This window comes from Podarcis liolepis (assembly GCF_965112155.1).
Source record: "Podarcis liolepis genome assembly, chromosome: 4".
Taxonomy (NCBI): domain Eukaryota; kingdom Metazoa; phylum Chordata; class Lepidosauria; order Squamata; family Lacertidae; genus Podarcis; species Podarcis liolepis.
The window spans coordinates 63,442,938-63,460,229 of record NC_139558.1 but is presented as its reverse complement, the minus strand read 5'-3'; the positions used below and the strand labels follow the sequence as shown (position 1 = coordinate 63,460,229).

General features: G+C 42.3%; 1 long non-coding RNA gene across 1 annotated transcript in view; it reads left to right on the top strand.

Annotated features, from left to right (window-relative positions):
* The window catches only part of LOC310704796, a 49,901-nt gene extending 32,898 nt beyond the window's left edge, over nt 1–17,003 (top strand). Inside the window, exons 3-5 of the long non-coding RNA XR_014525011.1 lie at nt 13,519–13,627; nt 15,398–15,461; nt 16,628–17,003. This is a non-coding gene — a long non-coding RNA (uncharacterized lncRNA). The remainder of the gene's footprint in view (nt 1–13,518; nt 13,628–15,397; nt 15,462–16,627) is intronic.
* The last annotated feature ends 289 nt before the right edge of the window (nt 17,004–17,292 follow it).

Genomic DNA, 17,292 nt, shown 5'->3' with positions numbered 1-17,292 from the left:
AGCATGAACCACAAAAATCATACATCCACTGTTTCGTTTAGAATATTTTTTTTCTTGTTTTCCTCCTCTAAAAACTATGTGCGTGTTATGGTCGGGTGCGTGTTATAGAGCGAAAAATACGGTAACTTCCTTCTGTAGGGTCTGTAAGATAGAGCTATTTCGCCTGGCTTTCAATTTGAACTTAGCCTGATCTTTTATTCCCCTTCCTTCCCTCCCTCTCCCCTTTTTATGAAGATTACCCACTCTGGGATCCCACAGCTAATTCTCCCCTGGTCTCCTCGCTGGCCCAAATAGGACTAACTTAGTCAGCTAGCCCTGGTGATCATCTAATGTTTATTGGATGGATTTCCCCCCTAAATTGATTTTTGAATTCTGAATTTATTGTTATTCATGTTTTATACTGTATTTTATGCTGGTTTTTTGTTGCATCAATTAAGTGTTTTAAATTTGTTGTTATCCACCCTGAGCCTGGTTTTCTGAACCGGGAAGGGCGGGGGTATAAATAAAAATTTATTTATTTAGTATTTATTTATTTAGTTTGAAGTTGCCATACAACTAATTTGTATATATAAGATACTAGTTTGGAAGAGCCTGTTGGGTTACAGGATGTAGTGATGGTCACCAACTTGTATGGCTTTAAAAGAGGATTCGACAAGTTCATGGAGGACAAAGTTATCCATGACAGCTAGCCCTTATGGCCATGTTCTGCCTCCATTGTTAGAGATAGTGAGCCTCTGAATACAAGCTGGAAGCAACCACACGGGTCATCTAGTCCAACTCCCTGCAATGCAGGATTTTTTTGCCCAAGGTTGGGCTTGAACCCATGACCCTGAGATTAAACGTCTCATGCTCTACCAATTGAGCTACCCCAGCATGAATATGGATGAGAGTGAAGGGTGGGGAGTATGTGGCTGGCTGGCTGGTTTAGTGTGAAGCCTGATGCAGTGTGTAGATCAGGCTTCCTCAACCTTGACCCTCCAGATGTTTTGAAACTACAGTTCCCATCATCCATGACCACTGGTCCTGTTAGCTAGGGATCATGGGAGTTGTAGGCCAAAAACATCTGTAGGGCCGAGGTTGAGGAAGCCTGGTGTAGATGGACTGATGTGGACTCACCTGCTTTGAATTTGGTCTTGTCCACTGATGGTTTGTGTCCCTCAGAATATTACACAGGAGGGAAAAGAGCACTCTCCTGAGTTCACCACCCTTGTGGTAAATACAAAATATCCTAGGCCTTAAACACCGAGAGCTTTCCTAAAATGTTTCCCCTTTTCCAGACAGTAGCAAATTCTTTTCTAGTACTACAGAAAATTAAACTCCTTTCAGGTCACTGTGGTGCCAATAATAGCTTTACTTTAAAATATTTTTGAATAATTCATAAGCACAAGAATAACATTCTGACATTTACCTGATCTATCCTAAAGATTAGACTCTAATGGGAAACTTGATCATATTCACTAGCAGTTTCTAGGGAACAGTGTGTGAGGGAGGGAGACTCAAGTAGGTCTGAATGGCAGATTGAGGCTGTACATAGAGCTGCCACCTCTTTAGTAAGTTTTAATGCCAATGCAGGTGCTTAAGATCAAACAGGATGTGCTCCCCTACATATTAGTGGCCAGAAATTATGAGTTGCTCCTTTCTGCATTAGTTCTGCCTGAACAGAACACAGATCTGAGGCTGATGCACATGTGAGAGAGCCTATCACTTGGCAGATATTTCCACAGACAAGGTACTGCAGCACAATATTTGGAGTTTCCTGTTAACATGCTATATGCCTTTGAAGACACTGCAGGTGGCTCAAAATTCAGCAACTAGATAAACTAGACTGGGACAAAGCAAATGGAATTATGCTGGCTCCCAGCAAGGTCATCTCAAAATGGAACTCCTTGTTTCAGACAATCATTGCTGCCACCACAAGCCAGTCATTCACCACCCTGACCCAGCAGATCTGCCGAGGCATTGCCACTTTGCTCCTGACACAACCTGGCAACAGTATATCTATGCAGGTACCTGGAGAGCCAGGTAGTTGTGATCTGAAGAAAAAGCCTTCCTTGGGGAGAGGCACTGTGGCAATGCGGCCAACATTTCATTCTAGTAATGGTGGAGAGGTGAAGAATACTTATGTAAAGTTTTGCACATTACCAGTATGAAACTTTAAATAGGATTTGCCTCTGCAAAGAGGGGTGGTCTCTCTCTGTGCCACCTCACCCGCAATGCCTCCACCAAGGAAGGCATTCCTCAGAGTAAAACGTGGGCAACTTGTCCCCAGAGAGCCTTAGAGGGGCCTGCGCTGCCAACCCTGATGTGCAGCAAAAAAAAAAAAGAAAGAAAGAAAAAGAGGAAGGTGGGGAGGATGTAAGAGGTGGTGTTGGAGGAAGTTGGCACTCGGGGAGGCAGTGGCGACTGGCCCACTTCACCTCAGGTGCAACCATGTTCTGGTCCTATTTCAAAGCACAATTTAAAAGGTTGGTATTGACCTATAAAGTCCTAAATGACTTATGACCCAAGTGCTAGAATCACCTCTTCTTAACATCAAACTACTTGCACATTAAAATTTGTCTGAGAGGCTCTTTTCTTGTTTCAAGCACCGTTAGACACGAGAGGATGGAAACAAGGAATAGGAACTTCCATGCAGTGGTGCCCTGGTTTTGGAATTTTATTCTCAGTGAATTTTGCCAGAAAACAGGTCTGTGAGTTCACAGTTTTGAACCCACCAGTGTCACAACACAATGCCCTAGTTGTATTTCACAGCAGTGGTTTTCCCCCGCCTCTCCATCTGGCACCTCTGCTGTGTAGTCCCACTACCCAAAGGCCATCCTATAATACCTTTCCCCTAAAAATACAAATAGTAATCCCCCTCCACACAGAGATATGGATTTGAGAGACAAGCTGACAAAGTGCTTTTTTATATCGTCTTTCCCCTTCTTCTTTTCTGAGGAAGAGTTTTATCATAGTGTCTCCTTCAGTTTATTTTTCTCAAGCAAATATGCTAACCTAAGTAATCTTATGAAAGGCAAACAGATAAAGCTTGAGAATGTAGTGCTTATGAAAAGTCTATAAGCTCTGTCAAGGAAGTTATTTGTATTGACTGGCTAGAGAAATTATTGAAACCAAACTAAATTTGGAACAAAAGATGCACTGTTGTTGTTGAGTTTGCAAACAACACAACATTTAAGGGGATCCATAAACTAATGAAATAGCTCTTTGACAGAAGAGTGTGCTGGCAGTATATCATGAACCACATTTCAAAGGCTCAGCCAACACAATCCTTCTAGTTATGGCGAACAGCTTCTGACTAGCACGGCACCTTCATAAATATAGTCAGGTATCTAAAATCATTATTTGGACTTTTCCTTCCCTATAGTGTTGAATCTAATAATGTAGAGCTGTTCAGTTTCTGATGTCCCCAATACATCTTCATGTTTGCAAAAACCAAGTGGTAAAAAAAAGGGGGTGGGGGGAACCAACACACAAACATTCACCAGAGAAGCACCAAGGGAAAATTGTTGTTAAAAACGCAATCCCTTCTGCTAAATATGCTTATCCATGAGTAAGTCTCAGAATGATAGCACTAACAATGTGTGTGTTTAGGAGCAGAGCCAAATAAATAAAGAAGTTAATCCATAATTGTTATCAGTCCAAATGAATGGAACTAAATCCAACACCCCAAAGGTTTATATGGATGTTTATTAGAGGCTTGGATTTGTGTGTTTATTACTTAAGTTTATCCAGTGGAGAAGCTGAAAAACAAAGGTTAAGTCAAGGCTACCTCCACATTCCATGAATAATAGTGGATATGCAGAAATGAATATCTTCTTGGAGAATACGGGAATGTGCCTGGGCAGGGGGTTGTACTGAAGGAGCTGGTGCATTAGTGGATGCTCTTTGCTTCATCTCTGTCATTGGAAACCCAAGTAGCCTCTGTGGCAGAGGTCACCCAATACCAACTTAGGCTGGTACTGTTCGGAGTGAAGCAACAACATTTGCAACATTTGGGGGATGATAAGCAGAAAAGCAATCTGTTCTTCCTGCTCAGTGATTTCTTTTATTCTAGTAACTATTTGTTGGTAAATTCCTTTAAGACTATACTTCCTGTTCCTTCTCAAGCCAATACAAGTAAGCGTTACCATGTGCTGGTGTTAACTTCCTGGCTCCATCTTGGCCATATGTCCCTTTGCTCTTCTAGGGCAAGTGCCTTTGTGGGCTGGCCCCAAGGCCACTCTTGTGAAGCAGCGAATGGTAGGCCGGATCATCCCCTGTGGGCATTCCTCTGGGCACAGGATCAACTGCCCAGTGGTGGCACTTGGCCCCACACCAAGGGCCAAGATAAATTGCAGCCTGCCAGGCCATTCAGCCTACACTTAGAATAGCTTTGTTTGCCAAGAGTAATAATCCTCACTTTTTCTTTATCCCTTCAACTAGTAGTCTTTCCAGACTACCATTTCTTTCTGCACACTTATTCTTATGCTGGTTTTATAAGGTATGGTCCTGAGAAGCAGGAGGCAGTGTGCATGATGGATGAAATAGCTGTGGACCCAGTGAACTGTTTGCCCTGGGCTGACTAGTTTGCCTTCTGATCTGGGTTTCATGCAGGAGAATGCCAGGCACTGAACCTGGGACTCTACCACTGCACTACAGCTCTTCTTCATATAGTAATTTGGGGCATGACAATTAAATATATGAATTACAGTTTGGGGAATGCCATCTGGGAACAGCCACATCCTAATTGGTATAAATATATATACTTCCCATGTGTATGGAATGCAAGGGAAAAAATGGGAGATATTTTCATGATGATGTTTAACAGTTTAAAACTGAGCTATAATTATTTGTTTGAGTATACCGGTACATTGTTTGTGTACAATGATGATATAATTATAACAACAATACTATTGCTTTATTATTTTCCTAAAAGAGGTAGAAATTATTTCCCACAGTCACCCTTTGTTTTCTTTCTATGTTCTTTTTTGGGCTCCCCCTCCCCCCCAAAAAAAATCACTTCAAAATTTGCTTTAGGTGATGTTACACATTAAAAGAAAATATGATGAAAATTACCCACAGATGGTACTTAACACCTGCCAAACTAGCAAAAAAAGAAAAAGGGAAATGTTGGAAATTCAATGAAGTAGAGGGATTTTTTTTCCACATGTGGTAATCAGGGAATTCTGGGAAGTAATTTACAATGAATTAAAAAATATATTCAAAAAACCAAAAAAAAACCTTCCCCCCAAAACCTGAAACATTACTCTTGGGAATGGTGACAACAAAAGAATTTATTATTATATGCCACCACTGTGAATCAAATCTTATTGGTGGAGAACAAGTATGGTACCCACTAAGGAAGAGTGGCAGTTTAAAATGCTTGAATATGCTGAATTGGCAGGTAAAACAAATAGGGTAAGAAAAAAGGTTGATAAAGAATATAGGGAGGATTGAAAAAAGTTTATTGAATATGTTAAGAAACAGTGTAAACAAGTAATGAACCTAGCAGGTCTTGAGCAAATCCAGCAGAATAGGAGCTAATAGAAATTTGAAGAAATAGAAATAGGAAGACATTTGAAGATTAAAAATTTGGAATATGTGATTTAGTAGAAAAGTAAAGAAACCAGGAAAAGGGTGGAAGGGGAGTCACTAGGTATCAGTTGTATTTTGTGATTGGTATGAAAGTTGTATAATTGGTGGGTGGAGGGAAGGGGATGTGGGATATGTGTTGTTGTTTTTTGTAATAAAAAAGCAAATAATATTTTTTTTTTGTAAAGAAAGAAGTAGGCAACAACATAGTGATAATATAGTAATAAGACAGACACGTGGAAAATTTTGCTAGACCTATCAAAGCTGTATTAGCTTCCATTACAAATCCTCAGAAATTTTGCCTTGGTAGGAAGTGTTCTGATTTCCCTTGAACTTCACTTCAGGCAGAATTCAGTGCCACTTCTATGCAGCAAAAGTTTACAAAAGAAAACCAGAACTTTAATTCACTTTGTTTGAGACATGAAGTGAAATTTGTGTTTGTAAATGTATCTGCAGAACAGAAAACCCGAAAGCAGTCCTTGAAATTTGTGTTTCAGCAGATTATTTCACATTATTCCACCAGTCACGGACTGTGGGCCGGGGGGGAGGGGTGGCAGTATTAATCCGGGAAGATTGTTCTTTCAGGGCTCTACCATCGCCATCGATCCCCGGCATTGAATGTGTTGGCCTAGTGTGGGGCACCGAGGAGAGCTTGGCTGTCTGGCTGGTGTACCGGCCACCTAGCGCACCAGCAGCCACCCTGTCAGGCCTGCTGGAGGCGGTGGCCGGCTGGGCCTTGGAGTTCCCTAACCTATTGGTATTGGGAGACTTCAACTTCCACGCTGATGCCACTCCCTCCTCACAGGCTCTGGACCTGGTGTCTTCCATGGCGACACTAGGGCTCTCCCAGTTTGTTTCGGGCCCCACACATCAAGCAGGCCACACGCTGGATTTGATCTTTGGCGCCGGTATAGATGTGATCATGTCTCCTTCGATGAAGGTGCCATGGTCTGATCACTACGCTCTGAAAGCCAGGATTGACTTTCCACCCCCACCCTGCTTAGGTGGCGAGCCGATTTGGGCTCGCCCGCAGAGGCTGATGGACCCGGATAGATTCCGTCAAGCCTTGCGGGACCTTACTCCCCCTGGCGACTCATTGACTGAGCTTGTTGAGGGCTGGAATACCCAGCTCCTGGCAGCCATCGATGAGATCGCACCTAAGCGCCCTCTGCGACCCCGCAGAAACCGGGCTCCCTGGTTTACCGAGGAGCTTCGGAAAATGAAGCGGGACCTCAGACGGCTAGAGCGAGTATGGCGGGGTGCCCGTGACGGAGCCTCAAGAACATCTTATAGGGTTTTTATGAAAACCTATGAGATGGCAGTGAAGGCTGCTAAGAAGTCTTACTTCTCGGCCTCCATTGCATCCGCTAGCTCTCGCCCGGCACAATTATTTAGTATAATTCGGTCTTTAACGTCCCTTGAAGGACAGCCAAATTTAAATAACAATCTGACACACAGCTGTGAGGCATTTGCGAGCTTTTTTGCGGAGAAGGTCCTGATGCTCCGCCATGACCTCCCTGCCAATTTGGATACAATAAAGTAAAGGAACTGGAGGCCCCTCGACTGTCCTCGGGTCCAGTATTGGACCACTTTGACCGGATATCCCCAGCCGATGTGGACAGATTCCTCCAAGCTGGAAAGCCCACCACCTGTCCCCTTGACCCGTGCCCGTCATGGCTGATTAGAGCGTGTCCAGACGAGGTGCGGGGCCCCCTGGGGGATATCATCAACTTGTCCCTTGGCACCGGGATATTCCCAGGGGAACTGAAGGAGGCGGTGGTGCGTCCGCTCTTAAAGAAAACATCATTAGATCCCTCAGATCTATCCAATTACCGCCCGGTCTCGAATCTTCCATTCCTGGGTAAGGTGATTGAGAGAGCAGTTGCTGAACAGCTTGGTAGGTTTCTGGATGAAACATCTGCTCTAGACCCATTCCAGTCCGGCTTCCGCGCTGGTCATGGGACCGAGACGGCTCTGGTCGCCCTAACAGATGATCTCCGCAGGCAGCTGGATCGAGGCGGGTCAGGGCTGCTGATTCTTCTAGATCTGTCAGCAGCCTTTGACATGGTCGATCACGAACTCCTGGACCACCGCCTTGCCGACGTGGGGATCCAGGGCACAGTCCTTCAATGGCTGCGCTCGTTTCTCTCTGGTCGGGGACAGAGGGTGGCGCTTGGGGGGGAATTGTCATCACGCCACTCCTTGGTGTGTGGAGTGCCTCAGGGTGCAATTCTCTCCCCGATGCTTTTTAACATCTTTATGCGCCCCCTCGCCCAGCTTGTCCGGAGTTTTGGGCTGGGTTGCCATCAGTATGCTGATGACACCCAACTCTATCTGTTGATGGATGGCCATCCTGACTCGGCCCCAGACACGCTGACCAGATGTCTGGAAGCGGTGGCTGGATGGTTACGTGGGAGCCGGTTGAAGTTAAATCCTTCGAAGACAGAGGTCCTCTGGCTGGGGCGGGACGATATGGGATCGAGGGGGCAACTCCCATCTCTTGCGGGGGTGCAATTAGTGCCAGCACCGTCCGTTAAGAGTTTGGGTGTAATCTTCGATACCTCCCTCTCTATGGAGTCGCAGATTACAGCTATAACAAAGGCGGCATTTTTTCATCTCCGCCAAGCTAAGCAGTTGGCCCCTTATCTCTCTCGTCCTGACCTAGCCACTGTGATCCATGCGACGGTCACCTCCAGACTGGATTATTGTAACTCGCTCTACGTGGGGCTGCCCTTGAGACTGACCCAGAAACTCCAGCGGGTGCAGAATGCCGCGGCGAGACTCCTTATGGGGTCTTCGCTGCGAGAGCACATTCATCCGGTATTATACCAGCTGCACTGGCTCCCGGTGGAGTACAGGATCAGGTTTAAGGTGCTGGTTTTAACCTTTAAAGCCCTATACGGCCTAGGACCCTCGTACCTACGGGACCGCCTCTCCTGGTATGCCCCACAGAGAAACCTACGGTCTGCAAATAATAACATCCTCAAGGTCCCAGGCCTCAGAGAGGTTAGGCTGGCCTCAACTAGAGCCAGGGCCTTCTCGGCTGCGGCTCCAAACTGGTGGAATGCTCTGTCACAAGAGACTAGGGCCCTGCGGGACCTGACATCTTTCCGCAGGGCCTGCAAGACAGAGTTGTTCCGCCAGGCTTTTGGTCAGGGCGCAGCCTGACTCCCTCCTCTGGCAACCTGCACAGAATTTTGTTTAATCGGTTGCCATCAATTTGATTTTAACTAATTTTTATAATGAAATATTTTTAGAATGTGTTATTATTTGATTGTTTATTTGATTGTTGTTAGCCGCCCTGAGCCCGGCTTTGGCTGGGGAGGGCGGGATATAAATAAAAATTATTATTATTATTATTATTATTATTATTATGTCAATTTCAACTCTACCACTATGGATTTCAAAAAGAAACGTAGTAATTAATCTCTCCAGAACAACAAAGGAGATTGTTGTTGATAAAATGACAGGATAATGACAAAAATATTTTCCCAGCTTGTTCACTTGTTAACTTGTAATATCTGTTCTGTGTGCCAAATTCATTTTCAATATTATTTTACCTCTTAATTTCATACCTAAAGATATTGTATAAATCAAGCATAAAAGTCAAACTGTGGGCATAATAATACACTATTTTTGAGAAGTGGCAATGTTGAGACCTTAATGAGATGGCAATTTGTTTTAATTGATCCAATTTCTGCATAAATTACAGGAATAGTTGTCTACCCTTGGCCTTATATTTATTACTTGACCCAAACAACTCTAGGAGGCCATTCATTGGGTTCTCAGTATTTGCGCTTTAAGTACCACAACAGTAACTATAAATCCAAACAAACACGTATGTGCAAGACCCTGGTAAAAAGACATTTTTAAAAAACCAAAAAACTCTCATTGTTGAATTGCTCCCAGATTACTTGGGGTAAAAGTATTCATATGAATGGGGTATTTAATGAGCCATACCACAATGTCTCAGGTTCAATCCGCATCATTTCCAGATAGGTAGCCTCTTCTTTGAAATTGCTGAACTCTCTGTGAGTTCTCTTACCTTGAGTAAGCAGCTCTGACATTGGAAGTCAAGGCTGCCCTTGACTTCTATCGGGCTCTGGTACTCACCTAGAAGCCAAGTCTCGAAATCCCTGCATCTGAAAGCAAGGCCAAGGCATCAGCAATACCATTTCATAGTCATAGCTCATTTAGAGCCACAAATGAAATATATTCCTTCTGGAACTGCATTATGGAAGCATGAGCAAGTCAAATCACACGGAAAGTCCAGGGAAGTCTGGGTATTGCTCTCCGGTACCAAAGACCGGCTATCACTCCCAAAAATTAACTGTGCAGTTATGAAACTACCCTGACCAGAACTGAACAGTTACAGTAGTCAGAAAGAAAATTTTGTTACTGTGATGTAATTCCCCACTCTTCCCCACTTGGTGTGCTCACCACAGAACTTCACAAAACCTGTCTTTGTTTATTCCTCTCATTTTATTGTTTGTAATGCGTGCCATTCTATACTTACAATGCAATAAAATAAACACCAATAAAGAAGCTAGGTCTCTAATAATATTGGCTGTGAGTCCTGGAACACTGGCTTCCTGCTCTGCAGGCCTGTTTTCACCCAGCCTGGCAGGGGAGGACCCTGACTGACTTCAGCTGAGGCTGCTGAACAGTCTCTTGGGCTTGAGCATTGTTTAGGGGTTTTTGTCAGGGGGCGGGGCTGTTGTAATTAATATTATTTTTTGATTTTCCCCCCTTTTGGATCTTATGGATCTATGTGGAAATGGTTCTGTTTGGTTGTGTAATTTTTGATGCTTTATTTATTGTTTATGACTACTTTTGGTATGTTGCAATTATGCATTATTTCATGTTGTAAGCTTCCCTGAGCATGGTTTGAACTATGAAAAGGTGTCATGCAGATAAAATTATGCATGTATATATGTATGTATATGGGTACACAGAGAGAGAGAGGGGAAGAGAAAACAAATATGACCTTATATAAGAAATTTAGTTAAAATTAAGTTAAGGGAGCATCATAAAGAGAGTTGTGTAGATCCCCCCCCCCCGAGTCTTGTAGAGGGCACAACTGAACCCTGCAATTATTTTGTTTGAAATTGTACATATCTGGTGCCTCTAACTAGGACAAACATATGGATTTTTCTTGTCTGTAGAAATTTCGTTGTGACTTCTCTCCAAAACAGCAGTCTCAGAAAGATTTTAGGAACCTATTTGTCACCACACTAGGTGACAACAACCCAAAACTATTTCTCACAGCATGACAAATAATATCTACCATTGGAGACGCAGAGGTTGTATCTCATTTGTAAATGTAACAACTATAAGACAACAGAGTTGAAATTTCCCACTGAAAGAGCAAAGGGCTTGCTGTACAATTTCTTTTACACTGCACTATGCAAATCTTGTAACGGAAGTGTTGGTAATTACAAGCAGTATGTTTTAAGATTTATTTTATATGTGCTGTGTGTCAGTGTTGTTTATCAATTGTCTTCACAAGCCTGCCAAGAGACATATGGGCTTCTTTGGGGTTTTGATTGTAAGGTGTGTATGTGTGTGTGTGTGTGTGTGTTAATAGACAGATATAAAAGGATCATACAACAGTTCACACAGGCTTGCTCTTAGGCCCTTTCAAGGATTCAGTTGAACACTAATTTATCAATTGCTCTAATAAAAATGAAATTATGTTGTTTCCAAGGTGGCAGTTACAGAGCTTTGAGGTTTGGAAGCTCAAAAGTTCTTCATTTGCCAAAGCTACACAATGTTACTACTATCCTCTGATAAGTCTGATGGCTTCTGGGTCTCAGAACTAAAGTGTTTAGCAACAGGTCAATCAACTTTTTTTTGTCAGACTTGCCAATTTGTGGTTTCTAAAACACATGCATAGTTTGGCCATTTATTATTGTGAGCCAGTGAAAGACATCACTCATATTGCATTGCACTCATGGGAACCTTTTCTGAGTAAAGATGTTTTGGTTTGGGTTTGACTTAATGTGATAACACACCTATATTATTAATGACCTGTTTAAACCGATCCATAAATGATATTGTAACTATAAATTATTTGTCCTGTCTACAAAGGAACTTGTGCCTGCCCAGACAATTTGGCTGCCAGTATATCCCTCTGCTGTTCAGACACCTATTGATATCCACATAAGACCAAGAGATGCAAAAAGGGATCTCATGGAAGGTGTGGAGAGGTGGAGATATGGGAGGAGGATGGGGTGTAAACAAAAGCCAAAGACAGCTCCTGAGAGAAATAAATCTTCCATGTAATCATTAACATTCCAGTGCTCCTGGATACTAATATGCACTGGAAGAAAACAACACATTCTGTTTTCACTATTTACTTTACAGTGTTCTTGAAATACAAAGGAGAAATTAAAATTTTGTAGATGCTGGTTGCATTTTCCACAAAAACACTATTTCTCTTGATAAGCTGCAGGTGACTGGTGACAGAAAGAATGAGTTTTTGTTTCAGAGTGCTAACTTCAATCTCCTAACTATTCAGGCATATTTATATTTTATTTTATTTATATCTCACCTTTCACTTGAGTCACCTTTCAGGGACTCAAAGAGGTTTACAGATAAAATGAGAACAGCTAAAAACTTCCACCTGCTGCCTCCACATCTGTTTCCCCTTTTCTTAGAAGCTCAGGCCAATGCATCTGAAACCAGGATGTAGCTCCACTGCCCACTTATTCTTTCCATTTACCAGACTCAATAGCCTCTCAGGTCAACTCCTGAGCTTTATTGACTTACCAAGTGAAAACAATTGTTTGTGGCTCAGGCTGAAACAAAACTGAGTGGTCCTAGCAGTGGGCAGACATATGCCAGCTGCATAAGATCGTCCCTTATGTGCCATCCCATAGCCAGTGGGGTTGTCATACATTTAGGCCACAGTGTGCAAAATCCTATGACACACAGCCTCAGTCTAGTGGCACAGGAGATTAGGCTGTGTTGAATCACAGGTTTTTAGTTAGCATATTATTCGGCGAGGTATACTTTTGTTTCTGCTGCTAAAATTCAACTGCAAAATTGCCATCAGCAGGCCTTCCTTATCATCTCAGGATGAAACTGAACAATGTTGCGTATAAGAAGCCAGGAAGAAAAGAAATCAAAGACCTAGGAGTTCAAACAAAAGCTGTTTCCCAAATTTCAGCAAGATATTTGTGTCTTCAATGATCTTTCCCTTCTGTTCTCATATATATTTGCTTGCTGATCAGTGTCTAAATATTTCTGTTAAATATCAGGTGATATCAGTTATTACAGCCTGAACATGTAGCAACCGCGGATGGCAGACTAGATGGATTTGTAAAACAAATGCAACCTTTTGTCATTATGAAAATGCATGCCATTTGTAAAACAAACACATCAAATTACTTTTATGCTTACAATACTGTAAGTCAGAACTTATAGATGTTCAATAGCACCATAAATGTGACTTATTTGTTTCAAATACATGGAACAATAGTACATATTGAAAATTGCAAAAGGCAAACTAGATTGAATAGGGCAGGTGTGGGGAGGGAATACAGGGCAAGATCCAGTAAAAGATAACATTTTAACTCTAATTAACCTTAATGAGGCATATGCAGGCATATGCTTAAATCTTCCGCTGAAAGTGAAGGGACTTTATTGCATAGTTTTGGCTAGATTGTGGAAACAGTTCTCATCAACTCCTATGCTTATTTCTGAAAATCATAACTGTTCTTAAACATAAAAATATTTCACCCATCACAGTCTTCATAACTATTAACTCATTAATGTTTCAGAGGAGAGAGTGGGGGGAATTTTCCTGTTTTTCATTCTTCCGCACACATACAATGAATACATCAGAGATGGAGAGATGGTGACTCTCCTGATGTTGTTGAAGCCCAACTCTCATCATCCCTGCTCTGCTGCAGTTGCCACAGCACACTGATGCTTCCATTTCAGCCTCAGCAGTGTCAGGAGAAGGGAAGAACCAGCAGAGCAGGACTGTTGCTGGAGAGTTGTCCTTCCCTGCCCCAGTTGTTCCTCTGCAGCTAACCTGGATGCAATTTAGGTGAGCTGTAAGGGGGAAGTGTGTAGTTTGGGTGACAATGTTAAGGGAAGGGGGTGGATTTGGTGAGGTGTAAAAGGTGGGTGAGGTGGTTTGGTGAGGGGGTGAGGATCTGGCAGGGCTTTGGCAATGCAACATGTCAGCATTGTCAGGCTTAAGCTGATAAGCCTCACTATGACAATAATGACAGGGCCTCCTCTGTACATCATTCAGGCATGTGGGCAGTGAAAAGCAAACAGCAACATCACTAATCTGAACCTTGGGAGTCAGGGTTATGTTGCCCATTCAAGAAGACTGGTCCTCAGTGTGGTACCAAGCACATACCTACTAAGTTTGAGAGGGATGACTATAACCAGTCCTGGGATGGGGAACTTGAGGCCCCAATATGTTGTTGATCTATAGCTCCCATCCTCCTTGACCATGGACCATGCTGATGGGAGTTGGAGTCCAACAACATAAGGTTCCCCATAATGTTGCATATCAAATAGACACATTGCAAAAGCTGTGACCTATTTTTCAACCTTTTCACAGTCTCATGTATTGATAACTGGGATGTGGGCACAATATATAAGCATAAGCTGCAGGTGTGCAGGAACTATTTTGCTCATCTCAATATATTCTTGCATAGGATTAAAATTATATGTGAAAAGAGCTTCTATCTTCCCTCTGTTCTTAAGAATTAACCTCTAACTACTATTCACCCTCCTGCATCAGTCACATCATTGTTTTATAAATCATCAATGTTCTGCAACATGCATCTCAAGAAGGCATCATCAATTGCTTTTTATTTTGACCGTTGTTACACATTTATTTTCTCTTCATTGTTTGCAGTACTTTGAAGCTGGAAAATGCAATTTCTTGAGTATTGATTTTGTCCTTTTCCATTTAGTAAGCTAAGACCCTAAATACACAAATATCTATGCACGTTTCTTCCCATCAGTAATCTGAGAATATATCTTACAAATGGAGACATGCAAAAAGATGCAGATGGTTTTCTCTCACTTTCTCGGCACTTTTGCTCTCATTTCTAGTGATGTTGCCAAAATTTTCATTTACCTGGTTTGGAATGCATATTTTCCTAGCTGATGATTCCTGGATATGCAATACAAATCAAACGTTATTTTCCTCAGAAGCTCTAATATGACTCAGAATACAAAACGAGCATCCTCATACACAGAGGCCTACACTGCTTTTATAATCTGTGGTGGCAATCCTATGGCCCTTCAGAGGGCATCCCAGGGACTATAATATATATTGGTTCTTCTTTTCCAATGATATACATACATAGAGAGCAAGAAAGTGAGAACATTGTTATCAGAGAGGAAGATCCAGTGTGAAACAAGGAGATACAGTGTTGGATTCCCCCTCCTTGCCACAATGGGAACTTCCAATGCTGTTGCCCAGTTGATATTGGAGCTCTGATGGTACGGGCAAAAGGAGAGGGGGTGTCAGGAGAGGGGGTGTCAGTGAAAGATCAGGAAACAACTTTGATCCAAAGACTCCAAAGCCACCTCTGTCAGCTGACAACTTCAAACCAACCAAAGGTTTATACCCAAGCTGTCTCTGGTTACCCTTGCATTGCTCTTAATTGGGAGGAAAAGTATTTTATCAAAAATGGATGGAAAACTGCAAGAATGGTCCTCTAACCTCAGTAATGTGCTTCAAATATGATGCCAGCAGAGCTTAGGATATGATGATTGAACTATTTTCCTTTCCTCATTGCTAATATTGGGATTGCAGTTGTATGGGGTTTGGTTTTGCTTTTTGGTCCAGGCAACATCTGCTGCTTTGACAGGGTTAAGGAACCACAACCAAAGGAGGACTTTTGAGATTCAAGGTAGGAAGAGTTTCTAACCACAGGAAAAGGCTTTTCAGGTGCCACCACTCCACATTAATAAGCATACGCCCTGGACATCTAAAAAAAGATTCCTCTGAAGAGCATCAGTGTGTTGATTCTGTTGGGGAGGGGTCCTCAACTTTTTCATAACCATAATATGACTGTACATAATTTGCACACACTGCAGTTTAGGCAAGACACATAGCTGGTGCACAGCTATATTATCTATCCTACATGGAACTTGACCCCAGGATGTGATTTTCAGCTGCAAGGGAAACATTATCTCTTTCTCTTTGTTTCTCTCATTCTCTCTCATATTGCATAATCATGACTGCATTATTTAAAATTATATGAGCAAGGGGTAGGCTAAAGGCTGCATTTTAAATACTTGCATGTGCATCTTTAAAACTTTAAAACTAACAGATTTTGTACATTTCAATTAAGATGTATTGTGGAAATGGCTAAGTGTCACAGATGGTAATACTGCTGGGGCTACTTCAGCGTTTTGATTACAGTTTGCACAATATGCTACTTTTTATGCATTTAAAAGTCATAAAATTTTATTAAAAGAAAGTGAAACAGAGATATGTTTTGATCTGCAAAAATGCAAAAGCTGCTCAGCTGATTACTGTACACTTCTAGGTTTCATGTAAATAAAGGCCATGATTAACTAGATGCAGAAAGATTGGAAGCAACATTCAGTACAAATAGGAAAAACTGTTATGTCTTCTTGCAACCCCCCCCCCCCCCAAAGAAAGAAATGTATTGGAGACCTGTCATGTATTGTGCTGGCCGGCAAGGAAAAAAACCTTATACTGCTAAGTCCATTAGTAGGCAAACTAAGGCCCAGGGGCTGGATCCAGTCCAATCGCCTTCTAAATCCAGCCCGCAGACGGTCCGGGAATCAGCGTGTTTTTACATGAGTAGAATGTGTCCTTTTATTTAAAATGCATCTCTGGGTTATTTGTGGGGCATAGGAATTCGTTCATTTTTTCCCCTTCAAAATATAGTCCGCCCCCCCACAAGGTCTGAGGGACAGTGGACCGGCCCCCTGCTGAAAAAGTTTGCTGACCCCTGGCTAAGTCCATAGTAGAAATAGAATTCAGTAATTACCCCTTCTTCTCTGCCTCTTTTGTCTTCTCTTCCACCTCTTTTTTCTTCACTAGCATCCTGCACAAAATAAGAGAAAATTATGTTGGAAGACGTATTATCCATTGTTATACCCACGATGTACAAGAAGGTTCTAAAAAGCAGCTCATCCCAACTGCATGTTCCACAACAGGAAAGAAAAAAAAGAATGTTACCTCTTCTTGCTCAACTGAGAGTGAGCAACAATATACAATGGAAACTGGTTGCCATTGCTACACAACTGGACAGAATCTGAGATCTTTACAGAAGTCTACAATGACTGGGAGTCATGGAGGACCAAGATTTGTAAAGTATAATCTGAATGAATCCAGTTCAGAGATGACCAGTTGTTAGCCTCCACTCTCCTGTGGCATTCTATTGGCTAAAATAAATGGAGAGTTTTAGTTTACCCAATCCCCTTACTGCAGTTTTCAGGTGGGAAAGGAAATTGCCCAAATACATATCCCTGTGGAGAAGAGAAGATAACTTACACCTCCTTCCAGTAGAGATAATTTTCTTCTTGACTACACTTTCCCCCCTTTTTTAAAAAAGTAAATGACACCAATTTCCACATCAATGCTATCATCCTTACTTGCTATGGTGACTACATATCCAAAAGTGCTAACCGCATCTTCCCAAAGCCTCCCATCAAGGCAGCTTCTCAGTCAGGGATAGAAGCCTGTGCATCAATATTCATCCTGAC